This window comes from Mobula birostris, chromosome 15, assembly GCF_030028105.1.
Source record: "Mobula birostris isolate sMobBir1 chromosome 15, sMobBir1.hap1, whole genome shotgun sequence".
Taxonomy (NCBI): domain Eukaryota; kingdom Metazoa; phylum Chordata; class Chondrichthyes; order Myliobatiformes; family Myliobatidae; genus Mobula; species Mobula birostris.
Genome location: NC_092384.1, coordinates 44,817,086 through 44,837,803, shown reverse-complemented (window position 1 = coordinate 44,837,803; position 20,718 = coordinate 44,817,086).

Genomic DNA, 20,718 nt, shown 5'->3' with positions numbered 1-20,718 from the left:
AATTTAAATTTTTAATACTCACTATTGATTTGTACTCCAGGGAGCGGAAAGCGCAGAATCAAATATCGCTGTGATGATTGTACGTTCTAGTATCAATTGTTTGGCGACAATAAAGTATAAAGTATACGTATAAAGTATTACTGAGAGAAGGCAGGAGAATGGGTTGAGAAAGATAATAAAGCAGCCATGATGGAATAGTAGAGTAGACTCGATGTACCGGATGGCCTAATTCTGCTCCTGAGTCTTATTGAAAAACCATACATGAACAGACAGAGACTGACAAATAACCAATGTGCAAACGAAGACTAACTATGCAAACAGAAAAATAATACTGAGAACAATAGTTGTTAAAGAGTCCTTGAAGGTGAATCTGTAGGTTGTAGAATTAGTTCAGAGTAATAGTGATTGAAGTTATGCACATGGTTCGGCAGGCTGATGGTTGTAGGGTAGTAAATGTTCTTGAACCTGCTGGTGTGGGACCTAAAGCTTCCATACTTCCTCCCCGTTAGTAGTAGTGAGAAGAGGCCCTGGCTGGGATGGTGAGGTCTTTGATGATAGACGCTTCTTTCTTGTGGTGGCGTTCAATATAAGTGTACTCAATGAAGGGTTGAGCTTTGCCTGTGATGCTTGGAGGTTTGAAAAGGTCCATCTTATTTGAAGCCACTGGATTCAAACTCTAATGTCAATGTGCATCACCTCCATTCTACGTTTGAACCTCATGGTGAAATGAGCATTCCTTGGCTTTCTCCTTCTGTTTGTATGATAATCAATATATTATCTTAATCATAGAAGTAGAGATGACGTGAATTACTCTTTGGGGATGTACTCTCACCATATGGTGGTCTGATATTGTTTCACTGTTAGTTAGCACTGTCTCACCTGATCTACGCTGAGCTACATATATATGCGGGATGGTTCAAATTCATTAAAGGTGTTCATCCCTGCTCACCCATGTACAGGTGTTAGAATATAGTGAGGGTGGTTTTAATCATGCTCTGCCACAAAGACCATCATTTTCATTGGACATGGGCATTGCTTATTCCAGTCTGCTGATATCAGCAGTCCATGGTATTTCCTCAACTGGTCATTTACCGATATCATGAGTATCTACAGATCAGAATCAGAATCAGGTTCATTGTCACTGACGCATGCCATGAAATTTGTTGTTTTGTGGTCGCAGTACAGTGCAAGACATAAATATTACTATAAGTTACAAAAATTTTGTCTCTGTGGCAACCTTGAACAAAGCAGTAGATGATGAAAATTTCTTTTGTGCTTTCCTTATGGCTATCATTCACTTCAAGAATGCTTAGATTAGCTCCTTGTGGTTTCTCATTAGATTTACTGCTTTCCTGCCTGGATGTCTACGAACCTTCACTATCTGCAATCATTTACCTTGCCTGCTTTTGCAGACTGACACTATGCATCCCATGTTCCTGCAGGTAACACAACAAACTATCCCAAGATGACAGAATTTCGCACCCACCTGTCTCTGGTTCAATAAAGAAGCCAGTACTTTAACCCAAGATACTGCATGCTCTTAAACACCATACACTGAGTGAAACACTCTAAATACTCTTGTGCATTTTGTATTTTGATGCCAGCTCCATGATAGCAATGACTGTACATGCCCAGTCAACGGATATTGAAAATGCTCACCTTTGCAAAGAATTCATGTCCTCTTTGTCTATTGTAAGTACATTAATACTATCTTCTGACTTTTGACAGTGATTGCAGAAGTTATTATTCTCAAGTTTTCTGATGGTGCTGGATGAAAAGTAACCCTGTGCCATTTCATTAATTCTGCTCAACAGAACAGCTTTGTGAGCAACTTAACTAATGTTGGGCAGGTACACACAAATTTACTTCTACTTTTCATTCACAAACAGTATTGTTTTATGTCGGCTCACCTTTACACATGACTACCATAATATTGTTGTCATAGAAAAATGTCTCCAGTCACTCTGAACAGGCATTGAAAGTCTCTGCAATTAATCATAGTTGCCTTATTTTCAGATATATCCCGTGTAATAATGGCCTTCTATTGTCTTTGTGTTCTATTTTATCTTCACTACATTCTAATCTTCTGAACTGTGCTCTACAAGTTGGACTTGTCACAGTTTCCTTTATTGAAGTTTCTAGTTCACCCAACATGTACATGCTCTTACAATATTCACCAGGATTGTTCTATCTTACGTAGGCCCTAGAGCTCTGGATTCTATGTCCATATGTCTATCCAGTATGATTCCATTGTGATATTTACCATTATGGCTGTTTTGAAGTCCCTGCTGTTATTTTCCCTACTGCCATGCACAAGGAAATGGATAAAGGCTCAGAACCTCATACGGGGTAGAGGCAGTTTATCTGATATCCCTCCCAAGTGCTAACCAGAGAAAGCACAGTTCATGTGACTTTGATATTACCAGCATAATTACAACTGCACTACCAATCCTGAGAACCAACCCTGTATCAGTGAGGAGTGTAAGAGAGCAGTGCCAGGGGCAGCACCAGGGTGTACCTAACAACAAAGTGTTGAATGGGTGAATCTATTATATGGAAGAACCACGTGCTGCTAAATAGCAGAGACAGCCTGTTTTGGGCAGAGCATCACAAATCCACAACAAACAGATTACATTAAAGCTCTCTGATTTTGCTATGTCCAGTACTGCATGACATTGGGTAAATAAACAATTTTTGAGGAAAAGAAATTCCATGAAAAACCCCAACCTCAATGAGTGTAGAGCCCAGCTCAACAGTGTAAAAGGCTGAAGTACTATAACCATCTTCAATCAAAAGTACAAAGTGGATGATCCCTCAGTTCTCTACCAAGGTCTCCAGAGTCATAGATCTAATCTTCAGACAATTCAATCGGAACATATCACTAATCCTTCATTGTCACTGTGTCTAAATCCTAAGACTCCCCACCCAACGGCACTGTGGGGTACTTTCATCTGAAGGACTGCAGCGGTTCAAAAAGATATATAGACAGCAACTCTTCTCATGTTTGTAACATGGTAGCGAACTACTGTTATCACACTGTTGGATTGGTTTCTATCTTTTTGTCAGTTCCAAGGTTGTTAACCTTAGAAATAAATCTGCAAGGGTACACTACCAGCCTGAAATACAACCAGAATAAACAGTATAAAGTGGCTAAGATGGATGAGTCTCAAGAATTTAGTGTTAGGGGTCAAACCAAACGGGGATCCTCCAAAGTCAAGAGTTCAATTTTAAAACCTTGAACACGGCATCAAGTGTTTTCTCCCCGTGTTCTTTCTTTCAATATTCCCCTTTTACTCTTTTGTCTGCCGATCTTGCTTCATTGCTGTTCACAAGTTAAATTTCACCTGTCAAGTACGCGGAGCAGCCTTTTGACTATCTGTGACACAACTCAGAATTTGTTAATGCTAGCAGGATGTGCATATGACTCTTCTGTTCCACTATTCCATAATTAATCCTGAAAAGAACCAGATGTAAATAAAATACCTCAAAGGCATTCAGAATTTTAGGTGGTAGAAATTCAACAAAGAGGAAATTATAATATTAACAGGATACTAAATTTTAAACATAAACGGGTTCAAAAGCCCCAGAAAATATGCACTGGAATTACAATACATAATTAATCTGCTCTCATTTGACAGACACCCCATGTTACTCATCATAATGATCTCAGTGACAGGACAACACTAATACAACATTTATTGCCCCAGTGCATCACCTGAGGGCCTGGTGCCAGTTCTACATGGCAGGTGTTGATTAGAGTTATTTGGCACCTCTTGAAGGGAAGCTGCAATTAGTGATGAAGTCATTCCGGGGGACGAAACAACTTGCAGGGTGTTCAGGCTGTACACAGGGAGCACCAGGTTTCTCAGGTGCAGGAAAGGAGATCTTGGGAAACGAGTTGGAGAGGAAGGAGCAACACCACCCAGTGGATCCTCTGTCCACCACCCTGGCACCAGGATGAGGCAGCGACTTGCATCAATGTTATAAGTGAGTGGACAATGCCATTGAACATATCAGCAGATGCATTCCTTTGTCAGCTTTACACTGCTGGAAGTATTGCTCAACCTGTATTTGGATTTGGCCCAAACAAGAGGAATTCTGCAGATGCTGGAAATTCAAGCAACACACATCAAAGTTGCTGGTGAACGCAGCAGGAAAGGCAGCATCTCTAGGAAGAGGTACAGTCGACGTTTTAGGCCGAGACACTTCGTCAGGAGCTGACGAAGGGTCTCGGCCTGAAACGTCAACTGTACATCTTCCTAGAGATGCTGCCTGGCCTGCTGCGTTCACCAGCAACTTTGATGTGTGTTGGATTTAGCCCAAGTGGTCGGGACCCAGAGCTAACAGTTACATGTTCCATCACTCTTACATTCTTCCCACTCATTCAGACTTCTTGCCCACACCCCACAGCTTGCACAGACAGCCAGCTCTAATGCTGTCACAGTTCTCTCCCTCATCCGGGACAAAGTAGTACAAGGCCAGCAGCGGCAGCAGCAACAGACTTGCAGAGGACACATACAGCCATAATGCTTCACTCCTTTGAAGGAGAAAGTGCTGGCCTGTGTTGGAACAGTCCTACCTAAGGTATGCCCCTTAGCAGGATGAGAGCATACTGCAGACAATAGCAACCTCAGCCCCACTTTTATGCTTGAATTTCATTCTCTGTCATCCCACAGTCACTTCTCATTATGAATAATGGAGCTCCGTTCTTGTCACTTGCATATCTAACCATCATGCAGCATTTATGATCAATGTTTCAGCTGCTCCTGCAGCACAGGCAGAAGCCACCTAACATTTGAGTAGAGCAGTTAGAGCACATATAAACTTTGACTGTCCTCCTGCAAGGTCTGAGCAGTCCAGCGATTTGCCCTCTAAACACCTTACTGGGATTATGAAGGGCTGCAGCAGAAAGGTTACAGAGTCTGCAAGAATGATGAATTGGCTGTCTTCTCTTGGGATTTCTGCAGCTTCACCAGCCCAACAGTCAGCCCGGTCTGCTGCACCTCATGGAGGAATTGTGTCATCCTAAATAGGACCTTCTGGGCCCAGAACTGGGTGAGGCCACCATTCAAGGTCACAGCATCATTGAAGTAGTCCTTTAAGACACTGGAGCTTTCTCCATGGCCCTCTGTCCTCTCCTATTAGATTCTTCCTTATCCAGCCCTTTACTTCTTTCACCAATCGACTTCCCAGCTCTTTACTTCACCACTCCCCGTCTCCCGGTTTCACCTATCTCCGACTACCTTGTACTTCTTCCTGCCCTCTCCCCACCTTCATACTCTAAATTCTTATCTCTTTTTTTCCAGTCCTGGTGAAGGGTCTCGGCCTGAAACGTTAACTGTTTACTCTTTTCCATAGATGCTGCCTGGCCTGCTGAGTTCCTCCAGCATTTTGTGTGTATTACTTTGATTTATAGCATCTGCAGTTTTTCTCTTGTTTATAAGTTGGATCATTGTTTCCTTAACACACTGATGGGTAAGATTTGCTGCTGAGAGCTCTCTTCCTTCTCGTACTCCTTCACACCATGTCCCTTCCCAACTTACACCCTGACAGACCACCCAACTTTGTGTTCACTTTCTCTACTATGCTGTACCCCTGGTGAATTATTATCAGAAGTTCCAGGCATAGGAGATAAGACTATTTGTTGAAACGTGGACCTTACTTACTTCTTGTTACATTTTAAGTTAAGGAAGCCCAACAATTGTCACAAGGTCTGGGAAATGAGTAACCCATGAAATATGTAAGTAATCCCGAACTCATCCACAAAAAAATCTGTAGTAACACTAGACAACATTTTTTAACATGTTGTTCCCTCAAGGACATTAAAGGATTCACAATTGGAGGCCATAATATAAATAACATCAGATATGCTGATGATATCGTACTAATAGCTGACTCAGAAACAAAACTTCAAGAACTACTCACTACAGTGGCAACAGAAAGTAATTGCAGAGGCCTCTCAATCAACACCAAGGAGACAGAAAGCATGGTCACCTCCAGAAAGACAAACATCCCACAATGTGTGATCTAGATCGGAAATACAAACATCAAACAAGTCAACAAATTCAAATATCTTGGCAGCCTACTAACCAGTGATGGCAGGTGTGACACAGATATCAAATACAGAATAGCAATGGCGAAAGAAGTTTTCCAAAAAATGAAGACCATATTAACAGACAGAAAGATGAGCACGTACACTAAAAACAGAATACTGCAGTGCTACATTTATTCTATCCCGACTTATGGAAGTGAGTGCTGGACCATTTCTCCAACAATTGAAAAGAGATTAGAAGCAGCTAAATTATGGTTCTACAGGAGAATGTTAAAAATATCATGGACCACACACACATCAAATGAAGGAGTTCTCAGAAGAGCCCAAGCAGTTCGATCACTCGTACCAACAATAAGAGAAAGACAACTCAGATTCCTAGGACACATCATGCAGAAAGATGAACTAGAAAACTCATACTCTCTGGAAAGATTGAGGGGAGCAAACTGCGGCTTATGTACATCAAACACATAGCCAGGTAGCTACACATCGAGGAAATGGAAATCATCCAAAAAACGAAGGATAGATCTATATGGAAAGCAATTGTCACCAAAGTCCATTTCGGTTATGATACCTAGACAGACAGTTGATCCCTCAGAAATTTTTTTGGTTATGTTAGACCACTTGAAGCTGAACACAGCTATAACTTCAGGCACTTGTATCACTTAGGGATTTGGAGAAACAAGAAACTAACTTTTATTGAATATAATACATTAAATTGCATAATGGTGCTGATGTTTGCAATAATTTAACTATGCCAAAACGATCTGGTTGATGATTTTTGTTTGTACTCAGTGTCTGAGGCTTCTCGCTTAAGTGTCCAACAATAATCAGCCAGCACTGATGGATTCCAGTTGCCCCAATATCATTTCACCCTGAGCGCAATGTCCTGGTGAAACCTTTCACTATGCTTGTCAGTGACAGTGTCAAGATTGGCGGGGAAGAAATCTAAATGGGTATGAAGAAAATGAATCTTTGGTTTCATGTTGCACTTCATAGTTTTATATCTTTGAAGCATGATGTCAACTAGCTGCATGTAGTTTGGTGCTCTGTAGTTGTCAAGAACATTTTCAACAATATCCTTGAATGTCTTCCATGAAACTTTTTCCAGTCTCACTAGAAGTTCTTTGAATTGCCTGTCATTGTTGACCTGTTTGATTTGTGGACCAACAAAAATGATTTCCTTAATCTTGGCATCAGTTATTCTGGGAAATATTTATCTCAAATATCAAAATCCTTCACAGAAATGTTTGGAACTGATGACAACAGATTCCATCCTTGTAAAAAGGTTCAAAGGTTCATTTTAATTTTCAAAGTATGTATGCAGAATACAACTCTGAGATTTGTCTTCTGCAGATAGCCATAAAATACAAAAAAACATAGTAGTTGAAAGAAAGACATCAATCCCCCCCCCCACAGGAAAAGAAAAATAAGCAAAAACTCAAAAACCTCAAACCCCCCAACCTCTCCCTCGCACAAAAACTGACGGAATACCCAGCCCACCAGTCAGCAACAACAATGAATGAGCAAAAACAGAGAGAAGCATAGAACTAAAACTAAACTAAATTCAACCAGTAGCCTTGAACCTGGTAATTCTGTTTTTGCCTTTGGCAAGCCCAAGTCTCCAACCGGCACCAGAAGACTATTGTTATGTGGCACAGGTCTCATGGGTGGAGGGCAATTGGGGGAATTCAATGGATTTCTTGTTTTTAGCAGAGATACCAAACACAGTGGTCAGCCAGAAGTAGCAGTCTATCACACGATCCTTCTGCTCTCACCATATCATCGGGACAGTGAATGTCATTGACTTCCAAGTACCTCTAAGCCAAGCTCTAAGATCGATAGTGCTTGTTGTGCAACAAATGTGAGGAGCTCAGGCTTTGTCTTTGTCGCCAATTTTACACCCAAAATAGAGCTCATAGGCTTTCTTAACGAGAGGATTTACTGCTCCGTCTTTGAAGCTTATGCGTATAGTTACAAAAACAAAAATTATTGTGGCTTATGCAACATTGGTGAGACATTTTACTGTCACAACACTCCTGAAGACACAATTGCTTTATTATAATGAGTACACACAATATGCCATGTGCGTAGAGCATGCCCATCAATGTAATCACAAACTGATGTACATGTAAATGCAATGCATAGAACAATGTGTCCATAGTGCTTTTATAGCCCTTTCTAAAACCTGTCCTGCCATGCAGATCTATCCTGCCTAGCAAGATAGAGAACTTCTCAGCTTACATTGTGGGCAACACTTCAATTGACTTGAATTATGAATTGAAGAAACAAACATAGGCAATTTTTAAAAATGATGTGCTATAGGGAAATTTCATAGTGATTTTCATGATTAGCAGCCCAAAATCCATAAGATAAACCAAGAAGTATTCAAGGGCAAAATCTTTGTTGCCCAGTGTAATTGGTTATCTCTTTATTCATGAAAGAATTAGGGGCAAATTAATAGGTTAATTGGACATTTTATTGGACATTGAATATAGAATTTAGAGAGGTTAATGATAAGAGGAAAATAAAATGGATGCAACCATTTCATTGCCTCAGCAGCAAAGTTCAACCATACTGTAAATGAATGTGCCTTAAAGTATGCTCAACTTAAAATTTATTTTAGCTCTTTAGTTCTTAACTTTAGTCCTCAAACCAAGCAGCCGGTTTCATTGTGAACATGTTTAATGACAATATACCAGAAACACGTCATGGTTGAATTTAATGTTGCTGCATCTATATTTTAGGGTCATCGATAGGAAGAATCATGTTAAAGATTAGGTTCTGCCAAAACTCTGGTTGAAACATTACAGTCAACACTAGAATCATAGGAAACAGCTGTAAAACATTTACCAATTGTGCTAATACAGCTGGCAATTAACAATGTGAGTGTTTATTGGGATAGAGACCTTCAAATGGCAGTTCAAGTCAGGCTGAGTAAGATTAAAGGAAATAAGTTGCATGTTATCCCACTTTGTAATAGGTGTATCTAACTAAATCTTTTTTTCTTTAACCTGGAAGCAAATCTTCAAAAGAAAAAAAAATCAATACAAAAGAAAAGGATTTGGCTCGTGGAATAACTAGCTCCATTTCAGAGAGTTATGGATCTATTTTTCCATTCTGTTTTGTACCTCTTAATATTTTTCCTCTTTCAAGTGTATCTAATTTGTTCTTAAATGCCATGATTAAGCCCTTGCAGAAGGTGATCAGAATATTTTAATTTTTGAGGAAAATCAAAACTCAGATAAATTAATGTAGCTGTTCACTTGCCACATCCCTGCTTTAGAACACTGCTTGGGCTGCATTGCATTGAGGATTGTATTTCTAGTACATTAAATGTTTGACCTATGAGGAAACACCTTCCTGCCTGCTGTTTCATATGCAAATTGAAGTTCCCCCAAGGACCAGAATAAAAGGTACCTCAGGCACTTGGCATATCACTCATCAATTCATGTGTCTTTCTAGTAATGTCATTTGCTGCAACGTAAAAATATCCTAACCACTTACATTGGACTAACTGGTAGATGCCTGGAGGACATATCTGAAACTACTTTGTTTATCAAGTACAAAGTGATGCACCTATAAAACAGGTCCAAAACTGAGGCATCAATAACACATCCTATAAATAGGTGAATTATGTGATTCTTTGTGAAAAATAGTGTATCCTTCTTTTTAGACCCATGATTTGGTTACCATGAGAAACTGGAAAGTCAAGTGCCAAGTGCCCACTGGTTTCTTAACATGCCAACTGTAAGGCATATAGGTACCCAGAATTAGGTCTGATAATCTTAGACATTGAATAAATGAAAAGGCACATAAATGGTTTTGGAGCCACAGCCATCAATGTACAAAAAAAATCACATTCAATTCAGCCAAATTCCTTTGAACAATTGTTATGGAAATGTAACAATTTTTCATATTATTACACTTCCATAAAACATTCAGACTCAGCTTTTTATCTGTTTGAATAATTTAAGGTTTGGATAGGTTGCAAAGAGGCAGAAAGCTCTCAAGATAGCAAATGCTGCACCAGTAGTAGCTGCATATTTTATCCCACTTCTGAAATTTCAATGACTATACGCATTGGATGGAAGAACTGAACATTCTATCTTTCAATGTGTTGATTTACTATACAATAAAGAGCTTATATTCAGTAATGTTAGAGTTTACACATACGCTTATGGCTTTGTGCATTTAGTTGTAGCAGGTAAAAAAATATAGCAGTGACATTAGATTCTTATTTTAACCAATGCCAGGCACGATGTTTGCATTTAACTTTTATAGTGATATGGAAAATAAGGAAGGCAATTCGAAAATTATTTTTAAAATGATCTACTGACCATACAGAATAACTGCTAATTAGATGTGTTTGTCTTTCCTGCAAAGGACTTGCTATCATGATTTCTGTGAGTCGAGGGGATTCTTTTGCTGATTGAGTTTGATTCTGTGCTGTTTCCTGCCTTACCGTTTGCTTCAAACTGTGTTTCTCATTTTGTCTGTGTGAGAACAGATAGGAAAACAAAGCAGACAGAATTCATGATGCATAAAGACTAATGTTCATCTGCATCCATTGATTTCCATCCACTGAACCATCCCATCCAATGTTTGGCTTTCCACTGGCTATTCCAAAAATATTTCAATCCTTAACAATGTCGTTGAAACTCTACTCACAACTGTAATTTTCACCAGCTGTTTACAATTCTCATAAAATGTCACTGACCTGAATCACCGGTTGTTTCTTTCTCTACAGATGCTGCCTGACCAGCTGAGCTTCTCCATTATTTTCTGCTTTTTTTTGATCCAGCCTTCAGTCAAGTAAACATAATTAACCATCATCTCAGTATGAGCAGATGCTTTGCTAGTCTGATACAGATGGCTAATTTAAGAAAATTGTCTTTAAATAAAATAACTCTATCTAGAAACAGAACATTATTTTCTTCAAAACTTTAAATCAAGGATTTACTGAATAATTTACATATTTGTAGAAAGTTTGATCCCAGGTTTTTTTGTCCCTAATTAATAAGATTAATAAGAAAGGAAAATATAGAGTTAAGACACCGGACAGAGATACAGCAATGGATATTAAAATCTTCTATAGGTATTTGAAAAAAGACAAAACAAAGTGAGTATTGATCTCATGGAAAGTGAGACTGGAAACTAATAACAGAAATAAGGAGACAGCAGATGAAATAAACAGGTATTTTACTACGGAAGATACAACTAACATCCCAGAAGTTGCTGTATTCTGAAATTGCAAGTGAAGATTGAAGGACCCAGGAAGATTACAATCACCAGCTCAATGGTACTGTGCGAATTGTTTGAGCTGTGGACAGACAAACCTCTGGCTCTTGATGGACTTAATCTTAGGCTCTTAAAATTATGACCAGTGAGATCACTGATGTGTTATTTTTAATTTTTCAGAATTCCCTGTATCTTAGGAAGACTAAAGCAAAGGCTGAACAGATAGGGAATTTGATTAAAACATAAGATCACGAGGACTGGGTGGATGCAGAGAAAGTATTTTTGTTCTTGTGTGAGGATCTAGAATTTGGTGGGGGAGGCAGTTCACAATTTAACATAAGGGATTATCTTACTTACAGCAAAAATTAAGCGAGATTTGATTCTTTCACTGGGCCATGAGTTTTTAGAACTTCCTGAAAGGTGGTGATAGCTAATATAAGGCAGAGGTGGTGAGATACTTGATAAGGAGGGAGGTGAAAGGTTACTCTGGTGAGACAAGAATACGGGGTTGCAGTTACATTAAAGTCACCCATTAACTTGTTGAATGATAGAGTAGAGTTGAGGGGCTGAGTGGCCTAATCCTGCTGCTAGCAGTATGCTTTCCTCTGCATGTCTGCTGTGAAACGCTAGGCCAAAACATGCACCAAAGGATCCAAAATTGTACAATGCACATCTGGGTGTTGCTTCCAGCACCAATTCAAGTATCTATTGAATGCAGACTCTGCTGGATTTACAATGTGGCTTGATATATTTATTTCAATAAAAGGACCTCCGATTGTTTTTAAAAACACTGGTAGTTTGTTTTCAGTGCCCAAGTAGAATGAATAATTTACACTTTAACTGCATTGATGCAATGTATCTGTGACGTGGTCAAGCTATAACATACATTGCAAATGTCCTAGGATTTAGCGGAAGATAAGTGCTTTTAGGATTGTATCTCTTGCATATTGGATTTGTAACCTATGAGCAATTACCTTTTTGCCTGCTGTTTCACATGCAAATTATACTCCCCCAGGACTAAGACAAAGGGCACATTGGTCTCCTTCCATATCACTCATAAATTCTCATGAATTTCCAGCAGTTATTTATTGCAGTACAAACTTCCAATTCCCACATTAGAAAAGTTGGCTGATGCCTTTGGGACTGGCACAAGAAGCATCTTAAGAGTTGTGAAGAATAATAGATCTTACATGGCTATCACCTGTAATTGTGCTTCATTGAACCATCATTTCTTCAGTTAGATTCCTCAAAAAGATTTTTATAACAGTTACCGCAGGAACACTGCCTATTATCCACCATCTTCCCTCCAACTCCACCCTTCATTAGCTCTGCCTAAGTCTTGGGGTAAGTCGTTAGAATGTTCTCTACTTAAGTTTGAAGATCTTCCTTCCTTCTTGATCTATCTTTTCCTGCACTAATAAATATTCAGGACAATGTTTACCATACATTAAGTTATTTTCTTCCCAGGAGTTGTCTGTTATTATCTCCTCTGGTCTGTGATGCTCTACACTTATGATTTTCAAAAAATAATCAGAGTACTACAAAGTCAAGAAAGCATAGAGTAGAATGTGAGAGAACCTAACAAGGAAGATAAAAAGACAATGTAAAAACCTCTGTTGTTACGTAGAAAGAAAGAGATTAGTGAATTTAAAGTAGATCCACTACAGAATGAAGAAAGAAAAAGAAGTTATAATGGAGGAGTAAAGAAAAGGCAGAAAAATTAAACAAATAATTTCATTGAAGAATATGCAAATATATCTCTTGGATATTGTGGAAAACAACAGGTTCAGAAACAATTAACAGACAAAACTAATTAGTTTTACTAATGAGATGATAAGAGTAATTAATAGCACCAAAACATGATAACAAGCCAGGTCCCAATGCCCTGCATTCCTATGTTGTGGAAGAAATGTATTAGAAGATATAGGATCTAATGGCTTTCATCTCAAAGTTCAAAGTTAATTTCATTTTGAAAGTATGTATATGTCACCAAATACGAACATGGGATTCATTTTCTTGCGGGCATTGACAGTAGAACAATGAGGTATTGTATAATACAGTCAATAAAAACTACTCACAAAGACTAACGTATTGCATAAATACAAGAAGAAACGAGTAATGATAATAACAAATTATTAAGAAAGTAAATAAAAATGAGAACATGAGCTGTAGAGTCCTTGAAAGTGTGTCCAATGATCATAACAATTCAGTTTAGTTGGTGAATGAAGACGTACATTCGCCACAAAATCTTCCAAAATTCCCACCAATTTCAAGGTAGCAAGTGAAACCCCATTATTTAAGAAAGGATGGAGAGAGAATGTTGGAACTAGAGACAATCTAGCTTGACATTAGTGGTATGGAAAATACAGGGATCTATTATGATGGAAGTAATAATACTGCACTTAGAAAGTAATAAATAATAAGATTTGACAGAGTTGACACGGATATATGAAAGGGAAATCAGAGTTAAGGTACCTAACAGAAATTTTTGCATTGCAACTAACAAATTTGACAAGGGGAAACCAGTGGATGCATCATATTTGGACTTCCATAAGGCCTTTGGTAAGATACTACACAGGAAGTGGTTAAGGGAAATTAGAGCATGTGGAATTGGGCGTAATATTGAGGTTAATAAATCTCACAATGTGCTGAGCACATCATCAGTGATGGAACCTGGGTTAATTGGGTATTTCTGGTCTTTCTGCATCAGACACCCTCACCCGGGTGACCCAGCTGTGGCTGCCCTTGATATCCTTGGAGAAAGAGTTCAAAGTGACAAGAGCAAAAGAGGTGATGCAGTATGGGGAGTCCAGCGACCCAAAGGTAGCCCAGGCAGGGATCATTGCGAAGACTGGGAGGAAATGGAGAGTGGAAGGGGCTGTGCCACAATGGCCTGGTGGGAGTGGTGACCCAAGGAAGAGCTGACCTGAGAAGCTTCTCAATCTCCAGGTATGACACGACTAAGGGGAGGGAGAAGCTCAGGAGGAAGTGAGAGCAGCCGTGGATGAAGAGAGATCCACCAAAGCAGTGGACATGAAGCAGCAGGGGGCTTGGACCAGGTTTGAGCAGGCCATGCAAAGGAGAGTGACATGGACTGGTCTCTGGTGAGCAGAGCCACACCGAATCAAGTTCCTTGACCAGGCGGTGTATGACATTTTGCCCAGCCCATCCAACCTGCATAGCTGGGGGAAGGTTGATGCCCCTGACTGTATGTTGTGTTCCAGGAGCGGAAGCTTGGAGCACATCCTGAGCTGTTGCCTGAAAGCTCTTGGAGTGGGCCGATATCACTGGAGAAATCTCCAGGTGTTGAAGACCCTCATGGAAATAATCTTCTTGAGAAACAGTAACAGCAAACGAGCTCAACCCTTCAATCGAGCCATCACTTTTGTGAGAGCTGGTGAGCAACCAGGAGCAAGAGTAAAGACACCAACAGGGATTCTGGCACCCGCTCACGACTAGCAGTTCAGTGCTGACCTGAAGAAACGACTATAGTTCCTACAGTACATCATCAAGAAATCCTCCTGGTCTCAGAGGCAGCAAAACACATCATCTTGCTGGAGCTGACAATGCCTTGGGAAGAGTATCTGGAGGTGGTCCATGGAGGAAGCTTGCCAGATATGAGGAAGTGGTCAACAACTTCGGATGCAGGGATGGAAGTCAAAGTGCATGCCCATTCAAGTGGTCAGCTGGGGTCAGTGGATAGTGGACTATGTCTTCACAGAGACCTCGGTGCATTGGTCATTACTGGTGAAAGGAGGCAGAGAGCCAATGGCAAAGTTTGCCGAGCAGAAGAGAAAGCTTCAAGATGGCTCTGGATGAAAAGAGTAAGTCCAAGAGGATCTACATCACATGACACCTGAGACCCCTTCAGTTTCTGCACTAGCCTCCTAGAGAGTCTGAGGAAACACCTTCTCAGGCCCTGGAGATTTATCCACCCTAAATTGCCTCAAGACAGCAAACATCTCCTCCTCTGTAATCTGTATAGGGTCCATAACCTCGCTGCTGCATTGCCTCACATCTAAAGGCTCTGTATCTGTTTGCAAAGTAAATACAGATGCAAAAGTCATTTAAAGATTTCCTCCCATCTCTTTCAGCTTCATGCATAGATTAGCAGTCTGATCTTCCAGAGGACTAATTTTGTCCTTTGCCATCCTTTTGCCCTTAATATACAATATCTGTAGAAGCCTTTAGGATTCTCCTTCACCTTGTCTGCTAGAGCAACCTTATTCCTTCTTTTAGCCCTCCTGATTCTTAAGTATTCTCTTGCATTTCTGAATTTCCTCAAGTACCTCAGTTGTTCCTACCTGCCTATACCTGCTTTTCACCTCCTTCTTTTTCTTAATTATGGCTTCAACATCTCTTGAAAATCAAAGTTTCCCAAACTTATTATCCTTGCCTTTTATTCTGACAGGAACATACAAAAACTGTATTCTCAAAAAATCATTTTTGAAGGCTTCTCACTTACCCAGTAAATCTTTGCCACAAAGCGACCTGTCCTAATCCACAATTGCCAGATCATTTCTGATGTCATCAAAATTGACCTTTCTCCAATATAGAATTTCAGCCTGAAGACCAGACCTATCCTTTTTCACAATGCCTTGAAAGTAATGGCATTATGACCACTAGATGCAAAGTTTTCCCCGGCACAAACTTCTATCACTTGCCCTGACTCACTCCATAATAGAAAATTGGTTATTGCACTCTATCTAGTTTGGACTTCTATCTACTAATTAAAAAAAACTTTCCTGAACTCATTTGACAACATCTTTCCCATCCAGCCATTTCACAGCATGGGATTCCTAGTCAATATGTGGAGAGTGAAAATCAACCACTATCACAATCATGAGGAATTCTGCAGATGCTGGAAATTCAAGCAACACACATCAAAGTTGCTGGTGAACGCAGCAGGCCAGGCAGCATCTCTAGGAAGAGGTACAGTCGACGTCTTGGCCTGAAACGTCCACTGTACTTCTTCCTAGAGATACTGCCTGGCCTGCTGCGTTCACCAGCAACTTTGATGTGTGTTACTATCACAATCTTGTGTTTCTTGTGATCCCCCTACAAACTTCGTCCTCTAAATCCCACAGACTGTTGGGTGGTCCATCATAATATAGCCCCATTATCATGGTCATACCTTTCTTATTCCTCAGTTATAGATATAAAACCTCACTAGATGAGCTCTCCTGTCTGTCTTGTCTGAGCACTGCTGTGACATTTTCCCTGAGTAGTAATGCCATCCCTCCCTCTTTAATCCTTCCCGCTCTATCACATCTAAAACAGTGGAACCCAGAAACACTGAGCTGCTAGTCCTCCCTCTCTTGCAACTAAGTCTCACTAATGGAAACAATGTCATATTTGCACATGCTCATCCACCTTTCCTACAATGCTCCTTGTATTGAAATATATGGAGCTCAGAACATTAGTCCCACCATGCTCGACCTTTGACTCCTGGCTTTGTATGTATGCTTAACAACACCTTTCTCTACAACTTCTCCACTATCTGTTCTGGGACTCTGGTTCCCATCCTTCTGTAACTAGTTTAAACAGCTTCTTCCACACCCCCCCCCCCCACCCCACCTTGTACAGCATGAACAAACTCCTGAAAGGATATTAGTTCCCCTCTAGTTTAGATACAAACAGTCCCTTCCTCCTGGAAGAGGGCCCAATATCCAGAAATCTGAAGTCCTCCCTCCTGCACTATCTCCTTAGCCATGTGTTATATTGTGTGATCTCCCTATTTCTGGCCTCCCCTGCACGTGGCATGGCTAGCAATCCTGAGAACACAGCCTGGAGGGCCTGTCCTTTAGTGTAACACCTAACTCCCTGAACGCACTTTGCAAGACTTTTTCACCCTTCCTTCCCTGTCCTTGATACTGATGTGGACCACACCCTCTGGTTGCTCATCCTCCCACTTAAGAATTCTGTATAGTAGTACCCAGGAAGCAACATACTATCTAGGAATCTCATTCATGTCCACAGAACCTCCTGTCTGTTCCCCTAACTGGTGAAAAACCAATCACTACAACTTGTCTTTTCTCACCCCTTTCCTTCTGAGGTACCAGAGCCAGATTCAGTGCCAGAGACATGACCACTGTGGCTTTTTTCTTCTAGATCATTCCCTCCAACAGTAGCCATAGCATTATACTTGTTGAGGGAATGGCCACAGGGGTACTCTGCATTGGTTGCCCATTCCCTCTCCTGATGGTCAACCAGTTACCTGTGTCCTGCACCTTGGGTGTAACAGCCTCCCTAGATGCCCTGTCTGTTAACCCTCAGCTTGCTGAATGATCCAGAGTTCATCCAGTTCCAGCTCCAACTCCTTAACGCAGCCTGTTGAAAGCTGCAGAGGCTGTAGTCATCAGGGACACTGGAGGTCTCTCTCCCTTCCCACATCTTGCAAGAGGAGCATTCCACTGTTTTGCATGGCATCCTGACTGCAATAAGGAAGAAAGAGAATAAACAATGAAAAAATAAAATCGACCTACAGCCTACACCTCTCCTTGCCAAAGCCTTGATGAGCCAATGCCTCAACTCCCCACTCTAGCGCTGGGGTATTTTAGTTTATACTTCCAATGTAGATGTAGTAAGGTGTTTAAAAACACAAACTAGATGTTGGGTATTGATTTCTTCCTAGCAAGCAGACAAGGAAATGATCCCTTCCCTTGTAGACCCCTACTTCCAGTACCTCTGATCTTGCAGCTTCTCATTTGCCTGTGATCTATGCAATATTTACAGACCAGAGCATATGTCCACTTTATTGATACTTACCATCATTACGTGTCATATCGTATGATGTGGGAGATCATGGTCTTGACCACGATTGTTCTTGGCAAATTTTTCAACAGAAGTGGTTTTCCATTGTCTTTTTCTGGGCAGTGCTTTTACAACACCGGTGACCCCAGCCGTTATCAATACTCTTCAGACATTGTCTGCTTGGCATCAGTTGTCGTATAACCGGGACTGGTGATATGCTCCAGCTACTCATATGACCATCCACCACCTGCTTCCATGGCTTCATGTGACCCTGATTAGGCAGTTAACCAGTTGCTACCCCTTGTCCAAGGGTGAAATTCAGGCTAGCAGAGAGAAGGAGTGCTTTACACCTTGTTTTGTGGAGACATTTCTCCACCTCGCCACCCGATTATAGGTACTGGTTATCTAAACATGATATGGATTTCAACAATCTGCCATGTTGTCAATGATGAGCATGAGTGGCGGGTGTACCTTACCTATTTTAATTAAGTTGATCAGGTGTTCCTTTCTGGTTTTTGCTGTGTTCATTCAATTGAATGTCATGCATGGATACAATTTACACTTATAGAAGCATTGGTATTGTATTAGGTTATTATTGTCACATGTACAAGACACAATGCAAAATTTGTCTTTCTTACTGTTGATACAGATCAAATCATAAGTCAGCACTTTGATGTAGATGAATGACAATGCACCCTAAAGTGTAAAAGCTACCGAAAAGTGCAGTCTAGGTAAATAATATTCCCACTTATTTTAACGCAAATATTGCAGAAACATGACCAAATAAAGCTGAGTGCTCTGGGATAGGGAGGCAACTTTACAATCAGATTTTGAATTGATTATGTTCAGATGAGTTTAATTTCAATGCCTCTGGGGAAGAGTGGGGAATGGGTCAAGAACTGGAAAGATCCTTTATTGATTGATAGGAACTTTAGCAAGTACCCCATTGGAGAATGGGAGGACGACGTGCATGTTTCCAATCACATGACAATTATTCGGGGTACTAGAACTTTTGAATGCATGGTACATATTAGTGTGGTCAGTGTTGCTTTGAGGTTGGCAGGTTCTTAATACCTTAAAATATCGTGTCATGTAGAAACTAATGCATTATTACAATGTAGTATGCTTTAGACAACTGAGTTTTGGCTGCCATCAGTCAGTTTTCCTCATAGACTAAATGTCATGCTCTATGGTACTATTTTGGTAAAAAGATGAATCCATGCAACTAAAAGTTTTGCTGGAGCCGGTCTATGTGTCATTAATGCTGATAAATATAACTCGCTGCACTTGAATGAAGGAAATTCTTAACATACGTATGCAGAATACGTAGTTGGTTCTTATTTGCCAAGTTATTGAGTAGGTGAAGGACCTTACAAGTATATTGAACATTCATGGAAGATTCATTAGATTAGATTATTAGATTATGAGGACACGTAGTCCTCTTTTACTGTCATTTAGTAATGCATGCATTAAGAAATGATACAATGTTCCTCCAGAATGATATCATAGAAAACACAAGACAAACTCACTGAAAAACTGACAAAAACCACATAATTATAACATATAATTACAACAGTGCAAAGCAATACCATTATTTGATGAAGAGCAGACCATGGGCACGGTAAAAAAAAGTCTCAAAATCTCTCAAAAGTCCCATCATCTCACGCAGACGGTAGAAGGAAGAAAAAACTCTTCCTGCCATGAGCTTCCAGTGCCGCAAACTTGCAGACGCAGCATCCTGGAAGCACCCAACCACAGTCCGACTCGGAGTCCATCCGAAAACTTCAAGCCTCTGACCAGCCCTCCGACACCGAGCACCGAGCACCATCTCTGCCGAGCGCTTTGACCCCAGCCCCGGCTGCCAGCAGCAGGCAAAGTCGAGGATTTGGGGCCTTCCCTCCGGAGATTCTCGATTGCACAGTAGCAGCGGCAGCAAACCAGGCATTTCAGAAATTTCTCCAGATGTTCCTCTGTGCTCCTTACGTCCGTCTCCATCAAATCAGAATTGTGCATGGCCTCCTATTTAACAAATACAATATCATTTCACCGGAGAGGCTGCGCGCGCTGCGTCGCACCGCCATCTTCTCCTCCGGCCTTCCTTAATTCATGAACAACAATGTGAGTTCATTTTAAAACTAAATAGAATTTTAAGCCACAGCTAATCAAATACCAAGCAGGAGCTAGTATTATTTCCTTACATGAATGATTGGCTGTTCCACTTGGTATAGTGTCCATGTGTCCAATATCCTGGAAAATGTGTGGACAAAGTCTACTGAGGGATTCTCAGTTCTGACTGAAATCTAATACTCAGAATATTTGAAAATGGCAAGACTTTACTTTGGAATAGTAACTAATTGCAAGTGTTAAATGTTTATACAGCAGATCTTTGGTGAGTTGTTGGCCCTTTCTTAATCCACAACTATAATCAAAGAACAAAAATCCTCAAAGTAGGAAAAAGCAACTGCAGAGACAATTCATGCCCACACTGGAGCTTGCTTGGTTGCCTTACCAGGCAAAGAGCAACTTTTACACGGCATTCTTCCTAAATTTGTCTGGATTTTAGTCTCTTTCAGGAGACATGGATGCCATGGAGGAAATGAGGATCAATGTGTTCAGGTTACTGTGCTAAAATGAGACTTGTTACTTTGTTCCTGCACTTTGCTCTGTGTCCCTGA